At 46.6% G+C, this 16,721-nt stretch overlaps 1 long non-coding RNA gene across 1 annotated transcript; it reads left to right on the top strand.

The window, feature by feature from the left end:
- The first annotated feature begins 4,546 nt into the window (after nucleotides 1-4,546).
- LOC136159215 (uncharacterized) lies at nucleotides 4,547-7,883 on the top strand. The gene is made up of 2 exons (XR_010661429.1): nucleotides 4,547-4,732; nucleotides 7,591-7,883. It is a non-coding gene; the product is annotated as an uncharacterized lncRNA (long non-coding RNA).
- The last annotated feature ends 8,838 nt before the right edge of the window (nucleotides 7,884-16,721 follow it).

The following is a 16,721-nucleotide window of genomic DNA, read 5'->3' as shown; positions in this document are numbered from 1 at the left end:
TGCCCCATCCCACCCATCTAGGTCATCACAGAGCACGAAGCTGAGCTCCCTCTGTTATGCAGCAGCTTCCTGCTGGCCATCTATTCACATGATAGTGTGTATATGTTCATCCTAATTTCTCAATTCATTTTACCCTCTGTGTCCTCATGTCCATTCTCTACATCCGCATCTCTATTCCTGCCCTGCAAATAGGTTCATCTGTACCATTTTCCCTAGATTCCACATATAGGCATTAATATACAATATTTATTTTTCCTCTTTCTGACTTCACTCTGTCTGAGACTCTAGGTCCATCCACATGGTGAGTTGACAAAGTCTTTGGTAAGCCTCCCCTCAACTGGTAGAGTTTTATTCCCTCTGCTTGAGTGTGGGAGGACTCAGTACCTGCTTCCAGGGAATAGAATTCAGCAGAAGACCTGGGATGCCATGCAGAAGATTAGGGTATAAGAGACTATGGCTTCCTTCTTGGCTTCACTCGTTGTTTTTGACTGAATTTTGTTTCCACCCCTGTCCTCTCAATTCATATGTGGAAGCCTTACCCCCCAGCTCCTCAGACAATGACTGTACCTGGAGATAAGGTCTTTGAAGGGGTGAGAAAGTTAAGTGAGGCCCTTAGGATAGGCTCGAATCCAATAGGACTGGTGTCCTTAGAGAAAGAGGAATAAAATAAGGACTTGCATACACAGAGCAAAAGCCACGGGGACCCAGCAAGAAGCTGACCATCTGCAAGGCAAGGACAGAGGCCTCAGGGGAAACCACCCCTGCTGACACCTGGACTGGAACCTCTAGCCTCCAGAACTGTGAGAAGTAAGCTTCTTCTATTGTTGAAGCTTCACAGTCTGGGGGATTTTGTCATGGCAACCCAGGCACACTGAGACGCAATCTTTCTCTTTCAGATCACTGACTCTGGGGGAGCCAGCTGCCTCGTCTTATGAGCAGCCCCATGAAGGGCGCAGGAGGTGAGGAACTGAAGTCTCCTGACAGCAGACACGTGGGTGGGCTTGTAGGAATCCGAGCCCCGGCTAATAGCATGAGAGCCTGCGAGAGATCCTGGACCAGAACTAACTACTTACACCTCCCAGGGATTCCTGACCCTTATAGAGTGGGTGCAGTAACAGTTTCTGTTATTTTGAACCGCTAAATTTGGGGTCATTTGTTGCTCAGCGGTAGAAAACGAATGGCTCTCCTTCTCTACCTCATTGCCCTGGTCTTCACCCCTGCATCCAGGGATGGTCTCATGGAACAGCATCTTTCCCAGGGACCCTCTGCCCCAGGCTTTGATTTCTGGAGAGAGAAACTAAGATAATCTAAAATTTTATTCCATGGTCACAGTCAGCCCTGACACTTGGCTCTGGCTGAATATTGCCTTTTGATCAAGCAAGTAAATCCTAAAGGAAATCAACCCTGAATATTCAATGGAAGGACTGCTGCTGAAGCTGGAGCTCCAATACTTTGGCCACCTAATGTGAAGAGCCAACTCACTGGAAAAGACCCCGATGCTGGAAAAGATTGAAGGCAGGAGGAGAAGAGGATGACAGAGGATGAGATGGTTGGATGGCATCAATGGACATGAGTTTGAGCAAACTCCTGGAGATAGTGAAGGACAGGGAAGCCTGGCGTGATGCAGTCCATGGGGTTGCAAAGGGTCAGAGATGACTTGTGACTGAACAACAGTAACATTGGCCACTGGGATCAAAATGTGGATTCAGCACACCTCTAACTCATTTCATGAATCAGCATTTATTAATCAAGCACCAACCCTGGGCAGGAACTGTGTTAGGCTTGAGACAACACCTCTTCTCCTTGTGGAGCACCCAGGACTTGGGGAACAACCTCGAAACCAATATGTCTGACCCATCAGGGTGGTCCCTGCAGCTCCAGCCACCCCCCACCAAGCCCCTGGCGTGTGTGTCTGGCAGAGCCTCTCCTGGAGGCCCAGACCCCTTCCTTCCAGTCTCTCTTTCATGAAAGGCCCACTCGTGACACTCAAGACCTGTTTCCTGAGCAAGCAGCTCTTCCCCTCACTTCTTTTAATAAGGAAGTGCTGAAACCAGCTCTCTGGGAGACCAGATAGAACAGTGGAGCTAGGACTCAGGAGTCAGGCTGCCCAGGGGCAAATCATGGCCTCCACTCACTAGCTATGCTACTTAGGTGAGGTAAGAAGCCTCTAGGTCCCCATCTGTGGAACGTCCATCACAGATACTCATAGTGTTGTTGCAAGCATGGATGCCATTCACATATAGATGGTGCTTAAGGGAAAACCTGGTGTATAACAAACACTGGCAACTGTTCTGGGCTAGGCACCAGGGAGGGAACCAAACAAGATGAATTCATACCCCCAAGAAGCTAGCGAACATGAGGGCACTCAAGGAAACAGGCCCATCTGTTCCCAGGCTACGGAAATGTACCTGGGCCTGGCTGGAGTGCAGTGCAAGCTGCTGAATGAATAAATGAAGAAGGTCTAGGAACCTGTTGTAATAGACTAAATAACAGTCCCCAACCATGCCCCCATTCAAATACTCAGAATCTGAGACTATAACTTTTCATACTAAAAAGGACTTTGCAGATGTGATCAAGTTAAGGATCTTGAGATGGGAGATTATTCTAGATTATCTATGTAGGTCTAACATAATCACAAGGGTCATTTATTAGAGGGAAGCAATAGGGTCAGAGTTGGAGGAGATGCGATGATGGAAGAAGAGGCTGGAGAGGTGCTACCTAAAGCTGAGGATTGCAGGTGACCTCTAGAAGTTGGAAGATGCAAGGCATGGATTCTCCTCTGGAGCCTCCAGAAGGAACCAGCCCTGGCCTGTAAGTCTGATCTTGGGTTTCTGACCTCCAGGACTGTTGAGAGTAACTTGTGTTGCTTTAAACCACTAATTTGCAGTAATTTGTTTGCAGCAACAAGAGAGCCAATACCAGCTTCAAATGCTTAGGGGACTGGGTGATGAGGGGCCTGAGCAGGTTCTCCTCACAAGGGAATAAGAGCTGCTAGACTTCTCAGTGATGTCCAACCAGGTGCAAGCTCAACACACTTAAGCAAGGGCCAGGGTTTTAGGAGGTGAGGGCTCCCTTGCATCCACGAGCAAAAGGCCTCCAGGGGAGGAGATGTAGCATCTCCCACTGAGGACATCCCAGGAATGGCCTGGAGCACTGTCCTGAGACACACAGATGCTCAGAGCAGGGCTGTCTATTTCCAGAGAACCGGAGAGATTGGGTCACCCTGTGAAGTACAGAAAGCTCCCTGAGGGAGGCACAGGAGAACAGTAACAGGATGGCAGTGCTCCACGGCCGAGGTACCCGAGAGCAGGTCCACACAGCCCCAGAGTCTTCATAAAGGAGGCAAGGTCCTCACACTACATGGTTCATGCAGAACAGAACTTTTACAGACAGGCAGGGAAGACCTCAGTCTCTGTTGGGGGGAGGAGACCTAATATTTGATGCTGGCTGTTGCTCACTGCCCATGTGACCTCAGGCTAATCCCAGGACCTTTCCAAATCTCAGTTTCCTCATCTGTGAAGTGGGAATGGTAAAAGTAATAATAATAATAAGTACATACAGTGATTGAGCACTCACCACATGCTAACACTGTTCTATGTACATCCTCGCTACTATATTATTGAGATTCTATTTTATTGTAAGGACACTACTACACACTACTATTTCATTGTAAGGACAATCCTTTGGGGTGGGTTCTAGTATTGTCCACATTTTAAGGATAGCAGGGCTCATCTTAGAGGGCTGAGTTAGGAGGATTTAATGAATCAAAATTTGAAAACTCTCACTGGCATAAAGGAAGTCAACTCTGAATATCCATTGGAAGGACTGGTGCTGAGGCTGAAGCTCCAATACTTTGGCCACCTGATGCAAAGAGCTGACTTACTGGAAAAGACCCTGATGCTGGGACAGATGGAGGGCAGGAGAAGGGGCTGACAGAGGACAAGGTGGTTGGTTGGCATCATCGACTCAATGGACATGAGTTTGAGCAAACCAGAAGATAGTGAAAGGCAGGGAAGCCTGTTGTGCTGCAGTTCATGGGATCGCAGAGTCGGACACGTCTTACAAGCTGAACAACGTTAGAATCCATCCATCTCTGGCTCTCTCTCTGCCCGCCCTCCATTCTTCCCCTTATTTCCCTTCCCCACCATGAGCTGACCTCAGCCAGGTTCTTCTGTTTGTGTGAGGAGGGGAGTTGGAGCCCATCCATCAGACTGTGAGCTGCCTGACACTTTGCAACCTCACGTCGCCCCTTGTCTGCCTGGCTCAGGGCTGGGCACACGGCGGTGGGAGCCAGAGCGGCAGGTCCGGGCTGCACTTTCGGAGAAGCCAACGCGGCCCCTGAAGCGCTTTCTCAGATGTGCCTGCTTCTTGCCCCTCGGGTTGACCCGTAAAATCCAGAGGCTCTTCTGAAGGACGAAGGTAGGATCAGATTTGTTTTTCCTCCCAGGCGCGGCAAATGACTTTTCAGTGTCTGTCCCCGGGGGCAGGGCCGTCCAGACCGCGTGGCTGGGGCTGAGACTACGGAAGCCGGGCTGGAGCCGGCGGCCGTTCGCGCTGCCAGTGCTGCCGCTCGCCCCGCGGAGGAGCCCGGCCACCTCTCAGGCATGCCCGTCTCGGAGCATCGTGCGGTCCCAACGACCTGAGTCATGGTGCCTTTTGGCGCTGCAGCAGCCGAGCCCTTCCTGCAAGTAACACCAGGCGAACTGTCCGCTAGACCCACTGTGATGGGCTGGTAAGCTTTCCCGGCTCCAGAGAGTATTGACCTCTCAGAGGAGTCTCAGCGTTTGCTAGTCTTCCCTGAATGGGACCCAGATGCAGCCCCCGCGGCCCGTCCTTCAGGGTCAGGAGCACCGCCTTCACCTTCCAGTCTCGGGTTACACTCTGAGCATCTTTCCCCCCAAGATTCTGGGTGAGAACCTTTTCAACCTGAATCCTTACTGGTTGACAAGCCGTGGACTGTCACCCCTGATGGATAGGATGGTGGGAGAAAAGCCACCACTTCATTAAGGGTGCAGGTTAACTGGGGGTGATTGATTTTCCATCCCTCTGAGAGGGGCTACACATCCTTTGTATAAACACGAGTTTGACAGTGAAAACTGTTTTCCCTTCTTCTGTTGAAGGCAGCAGACAGGGTAAATATTGACCAATGGGCAGGTTTACTTTCCCAAGAGGCCCGAGGCAGGTACCCAGGGCCGAGGAGAAATGCTTTGGTTGAGTCATTTAGCAACAGAAGGAAACCGTCTCTTTGGACCCCATCTTTGATGTGGTCTTTGGTGGAACCTGGGTTTTATGAGGCTGAGGTGGTGAGTTGGAGCGTTTGTAAGGCAGGGGCGCACCACCCTGACCGGGCAGTGAGATCGTCAGGGCCTTGACCCCACCCCACCCCACCTTCCCACCCAACCTCCCAGGGACTCTGATGCCAGAGATCTAAGGCAGAGCTCTGGCTTCCCTTGTATATTTACAAAGCTCCCAGTGGCTTTGATGTCAGTCAAGGCGGTGAGCGTCTCTTACGAGAAAAATGTCTGAGCTTAGCTTGACCCTTGATCCTCAGCCATCTCCCAAATATGCTCTCTGGTCACGAGAGCTTGGGGACAGTCTGGACGATGCAAAGATATACCTTTAGTGAAAGCTTTCAAAGTGTTCAACCTGGACATTGCTGGGAAGAAAAACCTCACCAGGTCCAAAGGCAGAAGCCCAAGCTGACTTCCAGAGACCCTCAGAGTCAACTTCAAGTCCTGCCAGGCCCCACCTGGGCTGCCTACGCCTCTGAGGATCCATCTTGTTTCCCTCTCCCTATTTCACCCAGCTTGAGGCTCACTGCCCCACCAGCTCTTTCCTCCCCGGGTCCCTCTGTATACACTGTCCCTCTCCTGAACTCTTATCCTGCGCTCCTGTAAGACCTTCTCTGAACACCAACCCCTCCTCACCAAGGTGCACCCTATTACTCTCCCTCCTCACTTTCTGCATTTCCTTCAGTTGGGTTCAGTTCAGTCACTCAGTCGTGTCTGACTCTTTGTGACCCCATGGACTGCAGCACACCAGGCCTCCCTGTCCATCCCCAACTCCCGGAGTCTACCCAAACTCATGTCCATTGAGTTGGTGATGCCATCCAACCATCTCATCCTCTGTCGTCCCCTTCTCCTGCCTCCAATCTTTCCCACCATTAGGGTCTTTTCCAGTGGGTCAGCTCTTCACATCAGGTGGCCAAAGTATTGGAGTTTCAGCTTCATCATCAGTCCTTCCAATGAACACTCAGGCCTGATCTCCTTTAGGATGGACTGGCTGGATCTCCTTGTAGTCCAAGGGACTGTCAAGAGTCTTCTTCAATACCACAGTTCAAAAGCATCAATTCTTCAGTGCTCAGCTTTCTTTATAGTCCAACTCTCACATCCATACATGGCTACTGGAAAAACCATAGCCTTGACTAGACGGACCTTTGTTGGCAAAGTAATGTCTCTGCTTTTTAATATGCTATCTAAGTTGGTCATAGCTTTTCTTCCAAGGAGTAAGCGTCTTTTAATTTCATGGCTACAATCACCATCTGCAATGATCCATTTTCTTACTTAGGAATGTTGTTGTCTTTTGGTTTGGCGTTTGTCTTCATTATTAGACTGTAGGTTCCACGAGAGCAGGGACATTGTTCCTCCCATCATCACTGCATCCTCAGAGTCCAGCACTGTCCTTGGTACATACTAGGTGCTCATCCTAAAGGAAATCAAGCCTATATATTCATTGGAAGGACTGATGCTGAAGCTGAAGCTCCAATACTTTGGCCACCTGATGCAAAGAGCTGACCCACTGGAAAAGACCCTTGTGCTGGGAAAGATTGAGGACAGTAGGAGAAGGGGACACAGAGGATGAGATGGTTGGATGGCATCACCAACTCAATGGACATGAGTTTGAGGAAACTCCAGGAGCTGGTGATGGACAGGGAGGCCTGGTGTGCTACAGACCATGGGGTCACAAAGAGTCAGACACGACTGAGTGGCTGAACAACAACAGGAAGCATGGGTTTGTTCAGTGGCTGAATGGATCTATGAAGTTTTGTCTGAAAGCAGAGTTACAAAGTCAAGATCTTCCTTGTTGATACTGGGATCTGAAAACTAGCTGTCTTCCCATTCCACTTCTTAGGACCCAGGAGAGGAGCAGTTCCGTTTACAGAACTAGTGTAAGTCACTAAACTCAAAGCTCATTTCCAGTAATGGACTAATGAGCAATGTGATGTCCCCTGTTAATGCCTGTTACTGCTTCTGTCAAAGGTGCTCAGTATGACTGAGTCGCACACGCCCACCATCTGCCCTCAGGAGACCTTCAGATATGGCAGCCCGATGCTGCAAGAGTGGAAGCTGCTTTTCTAAGAAGGACACATTAGGGTCCGAACAGCGAGGCAACATTCCTTCCTTCCTTGGTAAATGGCCCTCAGCGTCTCCTGGCATCTTCCACCATGCAGTCAGCTCTCTGCAGCTTCACTCCAGACTGCCATTCCTTTCCCTTCACTCAGGCAATATTCCTGCTGCCTTGCTCAGGGAAAATCTCAGGCTACTGGGAAAACCTCCCTCAAGGCTGTTTCCCTTTTCTCCTCTCCATCAGATGCATCTTCCTTGGCATCCATCTCTTCTCTACCCTGCAGTCCCTCAGATGATGTCTTGTGCTTGAGACGGGCACTGGATCTGCACAGAAGGTTTGAGGCCTGGAAAAAGCTGGTACCCAAAGGGCATGCGCAACAGTTCTTTCACCTTTAGCAGCCTCAGTCTTCCAGATGACCTTCACAGGGCACCAGGGGCTCTTGCCAGGCAGGAGTCACCATGGACCATCAATCCCTCCTCCATTCACCCTCACCACTAAGTCTCACAGAATAAAGATGAAGTCAGGTTCACCTTCAATGTCGTTTGAATCAAATTTTAGCATCTCTTCTCAACCCGACACATACACACACGCACATGCACACGCACATGCACATGCACACACTTGGCTGGACTGGAAAAAAAAATCAGTGGGCAAAAAGGGGGAGAGTTTATTCTAAGATTGAAAACTTAAAAAATATGCATCCAATTAATTAACACTTCATGAGAATATTTTTTATGTTTTTTTATTTTATTAATATTTGGCTGCACTGGGTCTCTGTTGGGGCACACGGGCTCTTCATTGTCGTGATGGGCTTTCTCTAGTTGTGGTTTGCAGGCTTCTCATTGCAGTGGCTTCTCCGGTTGCAGAGCACAGGCTCTAGGCACGCAGGCTTCAGTAGTTGTGGCACGTGGGGTAAGCAGTTGTAGCACATGGGCTTAGTTGCCTTGAGGCATGTGGAATCTTCCCATAAGTAGGCCCTGAACCTGTGTTCCTTGGATTGGCAGGCAGATTCTTAACCACTGGACCACCAGGGAAGTCCCAGTAATGTTTCTGAATTGCAGAATTAGGTGAGCACAGTAGCATGGGAAGGCAGGAAAGACAGAAAGACAAGGGACTTGGGATCAAACCTGATTTGTGCACCTCTGTTTACTGTACCTTGTTAAGTCTATACCTTTGATCCCTATTGGTGTAGTCTGAAAGCTAGGAATAATTCCTAGTTTTCTGAGGAGTAAATGATATTCTCAAAGCAAACATTTCTGGTACAAAGTAAAAACATAGAATAACATAATTAACATTGATTGAGTACTTACTATGTGCCAGAAATGGTAAGTGTTTTGCCTTTATTAACTCAGTCAATCTTCAGGACAACTCTGCAGACTTGATTCCTCCTTACAGGTGTGGAAACTGAGGCACAGAGAGGTGATGGAACGTGAGAGCACATTTGTCCAGAGTTGGACCAAATCTCTAGGACTTGTGTCCAGAGTTGGACCTCCCCTGCCATTTACACAGCCTCTCTGTCGGGAAAGACAGCTCTGCTTATGCTTCAGTTAGGGTTCTCTTTCTGCACTGAAGTGAGGAAAAAGTTGAAAGTGTAACTTCAGATCCTCAGCATGAAACAGACAAGTTTAGAAAGCAGGGAGTTCTGTTCCAAGTTTGCAAAAATAAGTTGAGCACATCATGCTTTTCAATGTATTTTGCCATAAGAGAAGCAAAAAATGTCTAAATCACAAGGGCTGTTCTTTGTTACATAAGTTATCCTTCACACTCTGGCAAACCAAAAAAATCCCCTCTGTTGGAACTGTCATGGGAACCTCTACCTGTACAGGGCAGCTCACTGTCCTTGTGTATCCTTGTCCTTTTGATAAGTGATTGCTCCTGGTCGACAGTGCCCTCTGCACTCATGATCTGCACCTGGAAGCTGCCTTTCTCATCAGCAAGTGGTTAGAAGTTCAGACTTACATGAGTCAGCCTTTCCAAACACTTATGCATGCATGCTCAGTTGCTCAATCATGTTTGACTCTTTTCGACCCCATGGACTGTAGCTCACCGGGTTCCTCTGTCTGTAGGATTTCCCAGGCAAGCATATGGGAGTAGGTTGCCATTTCCTTCTCCAGGGAACAGTCCTGACCTAGGGATCGAACCCACGTCTCTTATGTCTCCTGCATTGGCAGTCAGATTCTTTATTGCTGTGCACCCTGGGAAGCCCTCCAAACACTTGCAGCTCTAGATATTTCCGTTCGTGCTCTCTTCAGTGGGTATTTGCTGCAAATGCCTCCATCCAGGAATGACATTTGAGGTGGGCAACAGAAATGGACTCAGTTTAGTGTTTTCTTAGTCTAGTGTTTTTATTTTATTTTATTTATTGTCTTATCCAAGTTTTAACTATGACAATGTGGAGGTTTTTAGCATCTAGTTGATAACTCAAAGAAAGAATGTCTGCTTCCCCTTCCTGCTTCCAGTCACTGATGCCTCTGACACAATACTTCAACTATAAACTAAGTCCTGACTCCAAAAGGTTTGGGTTTCATTATTTCATTCATTTCCCCATCTATCCATCATTCATTTATCCTATCTATCCATCCACTAATTCCTATCTATTTATCCATCTATCCATCCATCCATCCATCCATCTAACATCCATCATCCATCTGCCCATTCGTCCATCACCCATACATCATAAACAGTTTTGAGCATCTATTTTGAGTGAGTCCAACTCTAAGTACTGGAGTATCAGCAGTAATTCAGACACTCAGCTGTCTTCAAGGGGCCACTATGTTATATCTACCACCTTTTAGATTGTACTTGCTCATGCATCATGTCCATGCTTCCCATATTATGCTTACTCACCATCTGGATAAATTTTGCCACATTCACTTTTGATTTGTACTATTATTATAATATTTTCTTCAAATAGCCTAACCTAAATAAATGTATTTAAAATAATATAGATAAATTAGACTTATTTCAAATAGATACACTTTGAAAAGAAGATTTGTATCATTGCTAACATTATGCACTTGATATAAGTTGTGTATACTTATAAATAATTAAAATAAGTACTTATAATAAATACCCATGTGCTACTGAAAACCATCCCAGAGCCCACCACTGGTAACTACACCACTTTGAAGAACTGAATTATTTCCTATTTCTCCTGCAAAATCACCTGAAATAATTATGATCCTCAGCTCCAGATGCAAATTCTCAAATGAAGTGATTCTCTTAAGTAGAAACTGTTGATAAGAGTTGGAACTAAGACTGAAAGTCAGGTCTCCAGACTCCAAAATCCAAGAGCCCAGAAATTGAGGCATATTAAAGATCGCTATGTTAATTGATTCAGTTGCCACTAATATTTAAAAATTAAATAGAATATAATAGAGTCACAATTATATATATGACTGATTCATATTGTTGTATGGCAGAAATCAACACAACGTTGTAAAGCAATTTTCCTCCAATTAAAAAATAAACTGAAAAAAGAATATAATAGGGTATATCATGCTTCGCGAGTGTAAGTGTGGTTTTGTGAAACTTGATCATGCTATAAAATTTGTATCTTACCACGGGGCTTATGGCCAAACATGTCTGAAAACTGCAGCGCTGCTTTGCCAGGCTGTTTGAACCCTGAACTGCCTTGGTGGGACTGCTGACTGGCAAGGACCGTGGCGCCGTGAAACTCCAATGGTTGCCATTCATATCATCATCCATCTGTCTCACTGACTCCTAGTATAACAAAAATTTTGTTGGAACAAATGCATGCCCCTTTGTTTGTGGATTTTCTGTGGCAGGTTTTGTGCTACAGATCGGGTAGCCAGATTTAGCAAATAAAAACATATGCTGTCTTGTATTTTATCTTGCCACCCTGGCTATAATGACAAAGTTGAGTAGTTGTGACAGAGACTAGATCATTCACAAGATCAAAAGTATTGTTTAGTCCATTGCAGAAAAAGCCTGCCCTTCCCTGACCTGTGTGAAGGGTACCCCTGAAATTGTGTAGTGCCGGATCATGCATTGGTATATGGTTGTATGTCCCTATGGCTGGTTGATAGCTTCTTGGAAGTTACATTTCGTTACGCCTTCCTGTTTTTCCATTGCATTTCAGTGTTTGCTTCTCTTCATGACTCTGAAGCAAGGTTTCGTGAGCAGAGAGGGCTGAGCTTTCCTTCCTAGGAGCTTGCCTGCTGGTATCTCAGAACTGCTCTTTATCCCTGCTCTGGGCTGCCCCCAACACCACTGCTACTCTTCCCAAGCCTCTGGCCCCTTAAGACATAGATGAATGGAGGCCTTTGGACCCTTTCTGTAATAAACCCTGAGTGACACCCTTAAATAGGGGAGCAGGGTTTGAGACTAATGTGAGAAACTGTGAAATTCTCCCAGTGCTGGGGGCCCAGCCCAGTTTTGGACAGTGAATCATGGTTTCAGCCAAGATGTTCTCATTGTAATCTCTGTTGACCTCCTTGGAGGAGTAAATGTTGTTGCCTGTAAAAATAGGCAGCTTCTCAGCCTCCTCCTCCTCCATGGCCCTGCCTCTCTCCCTGGTGGTCTGATCTTGCTCATCCCTCCATCTCATTGTCCATCTTCTCCCTCAACCTCATCACAGTTACTACAGATATGAGCCTACCTTGGTGTAAGAACTGAAATGACGGAGATGATACCAGAGGTGATACCCCTTACCATTTTAATTTTCTTATTATTTCTTTTACTATATATTTTTGAGTTTAGAACATACCTGAAATGACACATTTAACCCTGAGGCTTTCTGTCCAGGTGAACATCAGCAGCTAGAATGATCTAGAAGAAAGTCAGAAGTGAGACCAAATGCCTGCATGTTGTTCTTTGAGTAAATTGGGGTTAATAGAACATTAATGTTGGATGGAATCTCTATTTATCTTCAGATACAAGTCCTTCATTTTATATTTGAGACCTGGGCATGTACAGAGAGGCCACCCAAATTTGTGGCCAAGGGCTTTGTTCAGGTCATAGTGAAAAAAGTGGCCACATGGCACCCTAAGAAGTTGATTGTGATGGTGATTAGTTTATCCACGTCTCCATGCGGTGAAACTAATAAGCTTTCTGTGTTTCCCTTTCCTGGTATTATTTTTGTCTTTGACACCATTGTCATCCTCAACATGATGTGATTTTTGCAAGTAACATTTATCTAGTGCTCACTGTGGACCAGCCACTGGGTTAAGCACTTGGTATGTTTTATCTTATTTAAACATCACAACAACCCTGTGGGGTAAGTATTAGCATCCTCATTTTTAGAGGTGGAAACTGAGGCATTAAAAAGTTGAGTCACATAACTAGTATTATTGAACTAGCCCTTGACCACAAATTTGTGTATAACATACTACAAACTATACTGCCTCATAAAAGGTCTTCAATTTCCAATACTTCTGCAGAAGAAAGAAAACCACAATTTATGTTTCACAATTCATGTGGCTGATCTCATGTCCTTCCTACAGACATTTCACATTTCACAATGTTACAAAATGCTTTCTTTTCTGGAATATCAGACCATAACCTTGGATCTTGGAAGGCAACTGGCCCCTCCTGAAGCAGCCCCCTAAAATCATAGCTAATTCTTTTTCTCAGTCCAATTATCTTTTCACAAAAGAAATAAGCTTCCCTTATTTATTCTAGAGGAAAGAAGACTCAGGAACAATTCAAGTGTCATTAAAAAAAAATCAATGACTCTCAAGGAAGAGTAAATAGAATTGTTCTAGTTAGTGCCAGAGTAATCCTAAGATTGGGGCAGTCTTAAGTCTTGTTTTGTCAGCAGAATTTCAATTTACTCCTCTCATCCTGGTGTAATCATTGGTAGTGCCTCTTTTTAGTCTTAAACATGAACCTGGATTTGGGCAATAAATAATATAGGCCTTCTACAGTAAGACCAGAAAGAAAAGAGCTACAAGGGGATACGTTTCTATTCATTACTAGGAGGGAATTTCTATGAAATATGCGGGAAAAAAACCAAGATAAGCAATAAGGTTGCCAAGTTAGGGAGTGAGTTTCCTGTTACTGGAGGTGTTAAAACAGAAGACTCATGGCAATTTGTTGAGGATGATGGAAAGCAAGTAAGCATCAGTGGATGACCTTGGAAGTCCCTTCTGACTCAGAGTCAGGGGACAGCAGAATCCATGGTGCCTGAGCGGTGGGAGGAGCATGTGTCACACCCACACCCACACGGTGTGAAGCTGGAAACAGCAGGGCCTGTCCTTCTCCTTGGGTGGAAGGCCATCCCATGGCCAGCAAATGCAAGTTGTTTTCCAAGTACTGTAGAACTGGAGGAGGCTCAAGGGATTTGAGATTTGGCTCTTAACATCACACCCGGTCTTGTGGCCTCTGCTGAACAGGACAGTCAAATCTCCATGATACGAGTGCACTGGATGAGCTTCCTTTGCTGGGGGCCAGAAACATATGGGGCTCCCACCCATCTTGGTGAAAAGTGCGTAAAGTTTCGACCACCACTCTGTTCCCCACCCCTTCCATCCCCAGGACATTGGGCAAATGTCCATTTGATCTTTGGTGGAGTCTGACCCCTGCTCACACAGTGTATCTCAGAGCTGTGCAAAGCGTTAGGGAGTTCCCCAGCATTCTTCAGGAGAGTTATCACTTTCAGCCCTGCCCTCCTCTCTCTTCCCTTACACAGAGACTAAGGCACTGGCCACAGTGAATTTCCCCAAGGTCACACACTGCATTGGCTGCAGGGCCAGGGATCCAAACTCAAGTTGTCCCAAGGGAAGGCCAATTGCAGTATTTTACATATTTCCAAGTGGATCCAGAGGAAGCAGAAAAACACTGTGCTAATCCCTAGGCTGGGACACTTGTTTTTTGAAAGTCACAATTTATCCTTATAGAAATAGATTTGTAGAAACATGAAGAAGCCACTGGCAGCAGGAAGAAGCAAGGTTCTTTAGGATCTGGCATTTCAGGAGCTAGATATTCAATGCCTGTGCATTCCCATAGGGTTTCCATAAGCAGACCTCGTGGCAGACTCATGCATGCCCAAATCCAGGTTACTCTTAGGTTTTGTAACTGTGTTCCTGGCAGGCTGTTGCTACCAAAGTAGGTGACTTGCTCAGACGGAGTGGGACACTGGTCTGCTCCCTCACATCTCTATCCCAGTCCTCATCACAGAGGGACACTGTCACATGCTCTTGGCCAGGGTCTCTTGTCCAAGGTTCTTGGTTTGGTTGGCAATATTCTGCTCAACACAATGCTGTCACCTGGGGAGGACCACTCCGCATGTGAGATATGATGATTGATTTCTGCTGAGGAAACTGGTGGCAAGCCTTGAAGGGCATGCATGCATGCTCAGTTGGTCCGTCATGCCCGACTCTGAGACCTCCTAGACTCTAGCTGTCAGGCTCCTCTGTCCATGGGATTTCCCAAGCAAGAGTACTGGAGCGGGTTTCCATTTCCTTCTCCAGGGGATCTTTCCGACCCAGAGATCAAACCCACATTTCCTGTGTCTCTTCCATTGCCAGGCAGATTCTTTACCACTGCGCCACCAGGGAAGCCCAAACTTTGAAGGGACTAGTAGCCAGTTTGTTTGTGACGTCAAGATGGCTTGTTTCTTCTGTGCTGGAAATGAAGGCGCCGAATCCACGTGCTCAGTGGGGTCGTGCTCTCTCACAACTGCCTTTGCCCCGCAGCTGTGCCCAGCAACACTCATTCCCGGCCCCCAAGGTTAGGGGATGGGTCCACCACCTCCTGTGACAGCTAGCAGAGGGTGGTCCTGGATCCCAAGGGGCTTCCTGGGCCCTCCCTCATGGGCCCCCTTCTCTGGTCTTTCCCATTCCTCAGGCTGGGACACTTTTTGCTGTTGCAGAATTGAAGCTATTGATCCCCTTGGCTGTACCAACTTGGGAAAGAATGTAAAACAGGCAGTGTCAGAGTGCAAGGTCAGTTTTTGGATGGGAGTGGGAGTGATGGTCTGATTCTGTCTGTTAATCACATGTTGCTCAATCTAGTGGACATGTTTTAGTCCCCCTTTGATGGAACCTCAAAACAATATTCACGGTATTCAACACTTGCTCTATGTGCCCTTGGACAAAAAGTTATTTAACCTTTCTAAGCCTTGACTCTCCAATCTGTAAAATGGGAGTAAAAGTAGTCCACCTCTTAGGGTCACTGTGAAGATTCAAGAAAATCATACAAGGTGTTGAGTAGAGTACTTGGCACATGGTGAGTGCCCTGCACTGTTAGCTGTTGTTATGAATATAAATTCCTCTCTCCTTTTTGGAAACACTCTCTATCTTGGGGTGCAAGTTTTAGAAACCTCCACCCATGGTGGTTAAAATAATAAAAGGAGAGTATCAGTCCCTCCAACTGAAGTCATCGGTGGCACGATAAGGTTTAGAAAATGCCTATGTCAGTGGCTCTGCATTGGCACCGAAGCTCGTTATCCTTCACTTCTACCCCCTGGCACCCACTCCAGTACTCTTGCCTGGAGCATCCCATGGGCAGAGGAGCCTGGCGGGTTGCAGTCCATGGGGTTGCAAACAGCCAGACACGACTGAGCGACTGAGTACACACACCCTCTGTGGTCTCCTCTCCACTCTATAGCTAGTCACCCCCTTGAACCAAAGAGTTCCTGGAGACCGTAGCTGTCCAGTAAGAAGAGGAATTTCTCTCAGAAGTTCTCTTGAAAGAACAATTGAGTTTCTCCTCCAGAAGCTTCCAGCAACGGCCTCCTGAATCACACAAACTTGGACTGGATTCCGTGCCCTGAATCAATGATTCTAGCCAGAGGAACTTGAGAGGGGATGATTGGCTGCAGCCAATCTGGGTCCAGCCAGCTGGATGTGAGTGAGATGAATAGCCAACATAATATTATGCCTAATGTTATTAGTAGGAAGGAAAAATGAATCTACGATGGCCAAGACCAGCCAATATCCAGTACTCTTGGTTTATAGATGACTGTACCTGCCAGTTTACTCCTTAATCCTTCTTTATTTATTCATTCTTCTCTTCTCATTTGAGAGTGTGATTCTTGAAGGGAGGGTCCATTCCTTATGCATCTCTTGGTCCTCAGCTGCTAACATAGACATTGCATGCCAAGTCACTTCAGTCATGTCTGACTCTTTGCGACCTTATGGGCCATAGCCTGGAAGGCTGCTCTGTTCATGGTATTCTCCAGGTAAGAATACTGGAGTGGGTTGCCATGCCCTCCTCCAGGGGATCTTCCCAACCCTGGGATGGAACTCACATCTCTTACATCTCCTGCATTAGCAGGCGGTTTCTTTTCTACAGTGTCACCTGGGAAGCCTAATAGACTCTGACATTTGATAAATGTACATCAAATGAATAAAAAACATATATATATAACTCAATGAGGAATGCTTCCTTCTTGCTTAATGGAAAAATCT

Source organism: Muntiacus reevesi, chromosome 1 (assembly GCF_963930625.1).
Source record: "Muntiacus reevesi chromosome 1, mMunRee1.1, whole genome shotgun sequence".
Lineage (NCBI taxonomy): Eukaryota > Metazoa > Chordata > Mammalia > Artiodactyla > Cervidae > Muntiacus > Muntiacus reevesi.
Note: the sequence above shows the minus strand (reverse complement) of the source record. Positions and strands in the feature narration are given on the sequence as shown.